Here is a 3,931-nt window from a genome sequence, read left to right on the forward strand (position 1 = left end):
CCCCGGAGAATAAGCCCTAATGCATCCTTTGGAGTAAAAATTAATATAAGACCTGGCCTTATTTTCAGGGAAATATAGCTACAGCCATGAGAGATCCAGGTTCCCTGAACTACTAGTTCTTTCAAAAGCTATGTCCTTCAGTCTGTCCTCGTGCATTGCCATTGTGTTACTTTAATACATCTGTGGTGGTCCAGCTGTCACAACACGAACATGCCTGAGTCGGGGAGTGAGGATTGAGAAAGGAAAGAACACTCAACCCTGAGTGGAGACCAAGAGCAGTCTGATTTATTTCACAGAAACAGCTCCTTTTATAGGTTCACATCACCAGGAAGCTTTTAAAGGCACACAACAACAGAAAACACCAAGCAATTGTTTTTATCTTATGCAAAGACTGCATTTTCTGACTCTTTACAAAGAACATCAGATCTGTGGATGTCTCTTTGAGTTTCTCCCATTGCAGGGTCAAAAAACAACTTTAACAAGCAGAGTCCTAGAAAAGTAACAAATTTTACGTAGATAGTATCAATGCCTTGAGTGTAGAGGAAGAAGTTTCCTTTCCAATGTCAAAGGCCAAGAGGGCCATGGCAGGGCCCCCACATACATCCAAACTATCCCTCTGGTAATGATTTGGCTTCTTATATATGTCTGCTTATATAATTCAGATGCCAATGTAAATATTGTAGCTACTAAGTACTGTTGTTTTTCTTCTATGAACTAACTTTCTCTTGTCTACTTCAGGCTTTGTATGTCGTGTTATCTGGCACTAGTCACTACAAAGTTCTCAATGCCACTAAACTGAGGGCTAGATTCTAGGTTCTGAGCGCTAGTTTAAATGGCTCAATGGACACATGGCCACTGTCTCTCATATGAGAATTTCAACATATAAATAAAGTGCAAAAATAAAGAATAGACAGCAGAAAATAGTGGCATGGATCTTTAGTATACAGAAAGGGAACTGAAAGACAGGAAGGGGAGGGAGGAAATTGATAAAACCTAGATATCTTTAATTCCTGACCATTATTATAATTGAAGTTAGGAGCATTCTCAGTGTTGTAATAAGCAACAGTGATTTCCTGGCTCTTACTGTCCAGTACAATAAATTGGTGGGAACAATTGATGAATGCAAAAGTTTAGGGCAGAAAAGAAGTGCTCAAGGAGAAAAGGTGATCTGAATGAAAAACAAGATATGTCCTGTGTACATGGTGGGCCACCACAAGAACAAGTTGGCAGGGGTGATGAGGTCAGTGTCTGCTATCCTTTATATCTTCTTACTGACATTCATTCCACGCTGTCCCATCGAAACTGCGCTCGATCTTGGTCTAAAAGATGAGTATCAGGTGCTGCCCTCGGCTTGATCTTGTGTCAGAAGATTACTGTCAGGTACAGAGCTCTGCCAAATATGAAGACCCGATTCAAAAATGGGCATCTGAAATGAACACACATTTCTCAGACAAAGAAATAAAAGCATCAAATAAATATATTTTTTAAAATGTTCAACATCACTGGTCATTAGAGAGATGCAGATGAAAACAACACTTAGATTCCACCTCACCCCACAAAGAATGGCTGCTATCAAGAAATCAACTAATAGGGCTGGGGATTTAGCTCAGTGGCACCGCACCTGCCTTGCAAGCACAAGGTCCTGAGTTCGAACCCTGGTACCAAAAAAAAACAAAAGAAATCAACTAACAACAAATGTTGGTGGGGTTGTGGGGAGAAAGGAACCCTTCTGCACTGCTGGTGGGAGTGGAAACTGTTGCAGCCACTGTGGCAATCAATATGGAGATACCTCAAAGAACCTGGATTAGAGGTTCCATTTGACCCAGCCATCCCTCTGCTGGGTATCTTTCCAAAAGAATCAAAAGAATAATATCACAGTGATACATGTGCACCCGTGTTTATAGCAGCACAGTTTGCAATAGCTAAAACTTAGAAACAGCCCATTTGCCCATCATTTGGAGAATGGATAAAGAAGATGTGGTTTTTCTATAAATTGGGATATTACTCAGCCATAAAGAATGAGAAACTAGAGTCATTTATAGAAAAATGGATACATATTGATGCCATACTCCTAAGTGAAATAAATAAGACAAACATGTGTAAATACCAAATAGTTTCTCTGGTGTGAAAAAGTAAAAGTATAAATAAGATCCAGGTTGTATAACTGATAGTGTGAAATAGGAAGAAAAGGGCTAAAGGTGTAGGGGAAGTGGGAAGAATAGGGGAAAGGAAATAAGGGCAAAGAAAAAATACGAGAAAAGGAAAAATGGAAACAAAGTCTTTGTAAATAGGGAAAGGTGGAGGGTTCTAAGGGAGGGCAGGGGTATGGGAAAAAAATAACCAAGGTCTGTAATGTAAATGTACAAGGTCCCAATGATGAATGAATGTAACTGTACTGTATACTTTTAAATACCAATAAATGAAAAAAAAAAGAACATGGGCCAGGGATTTATCTCAGTGGTTCTGCTGCCTGCCTTGCAAGCACAAGAACCCAAGTTTGATTCATGGTACCCCCCCCAAAAAAAAGAGAAAAGAAAGAAAAAGAACACACATGTGTAAATGCCAAATAGTTTCTCTGGTGTGAAAAACCAAAAGTGTACTCTGGTATAAAAAACTATAATTGTACATAAGATCCTAATGATATAATTGACAATGTGAAATGGGAAGAAAAGGGCTATAAAGGTGTAGGGAAAGTGGAAAGGGTAGGGGAAAGGTAATAAGGGAAAAGAAAAAATATGAGAAAATGAAAAAATGGAAATAAAGTGTTTGTAAAAGGAGAGGGGAGGCAGGGGATAAAGGAGGGAAGGGACAAGGGGAAAAAATGAGAACCAAGACCTGTCATATAAAGGTACAAGATCCCAATAATGAATGTAACTGTACTGTATACCCAAAATGTACCAATAAACTCAATGAAAAAAAAGTTTAAATAAGATTCAAATTGTATAACTGCTATTGTGAACTGGGAAGAAAAGGGCTAAAGGTGTAGGGTAGTGAGAAGAGTAGGGGAAAGGAAATAAGAGCAAAGAAAAAATATGAGAAAATGCAAAAATGGAAACAGTTTTTGTAAATAGGGAAGGGTGGAGGAGGTGAAGCGAGGGCAGGGGTATGAGGAAAAAATGAGAACCAAGATCTGTCATGTAAAGTAAAAGATCCCAATGATGAATGTAACTGCACTGTATACCTAAAAGTTACCAATAATCTCAATGAAAAATAATTTTTTTTAAAAAATCTTCAGCTGTTGTACTTGGATGAAGACCTCAGGACAAATACAGGTTAATAGTAACAGTAAAATGGCTAGCTGGGTATGATGGCACATGCCTGTAATCCCAGAACTCTAGGAGGCTGAAGCAGTTAAATCACAAGTTCAAACCTAGCCTAGGCAACTTATCAAGATTTTTTTAAAAAAAGGACAGAAAATGTAGCTCAGTGTGAAGGAGCTGCCCATACCATTTTACACTTCAGCAAATGAATGGTGATCTTTTGGCAGAGAAGGGACTGGACACTCAAAATAGGGCCTGACCCCCCAAATATAAAGACCTGATTCAAAAATGGGCATCCGAAATGAACAGACATTTCTCAGACAAAGAAGTAAAAGCATCAAGAAAGTATTTGAAAAAATGTTCCACATCACTGGTCATTTGAGAGATGCAGATGAAAACAACACTGAGATTCCACCTCACCCCACAAAGAATGGCTGCTATCAAGAAATCACACAATAACAAATGTTGGCGGGTTGTGGGGAGAAAGGAACCCTCCTCCATTGTTGGTGGGAGTGCAGACTAGTGCAACCACTATGGAAATCAATATGGAGATACCTCAAAGAGCTTGGACTGGAGGTTCCATTTGACCCAGCCATCCCTCTGCTGGGTATCTTTCCAAGAGAACTAAAAGAATCATATCACAGAGAAGTATGTGCACCCATGTTTATAGC

General features: G+C 39.2%; 1 long non-coding RNA gene across 6 annotated transcripts in view; it reads right to left on the bottom strand.

Annotated features, from left to right (window-relative positions):
- Positions 1 to 503: 503 nt before the first annotated feature.
- The window catches only part of LOC104854971, a 119,035-nt gene continuing 115,607 nt past the window's right edge, over positions 504 to 3,931 (bottom strand). For 5 of the 6 annotated variants that reach the window (XR_004515848.1, XR_004515851.1, XR_004515849.1 and 2 more), the window contains one exon: positions 504 to 1,426. This is a non-coding gene — a long non-coding RNA (uncharacterized LOC104854971). The remainder of the gene's footprint in view (positions 1,427 to 3,931) is intronic. The other variant, XR_004515853.1, reaches the window with a different exon arrangement.

The sequence above is a fragment of the Fukomys damarensis genome, unplaced genomic scaffold (assembly GCF_012274545.1).
Source record: "Fukomys damarensis isolate Sample0158 unplaced genomic scaffold, DMR_v1.0_HiC HiC_scaffold_39, whole genome shotgun sequence".
In the NCBI taxonomy this organism is placed as follows: domain Eukaryota; kingdom Metazoa; phylum Chordata; class Mammalia; order Rodentia; family Bathyergidae; genus Fukomys; species Fukomys damarensis.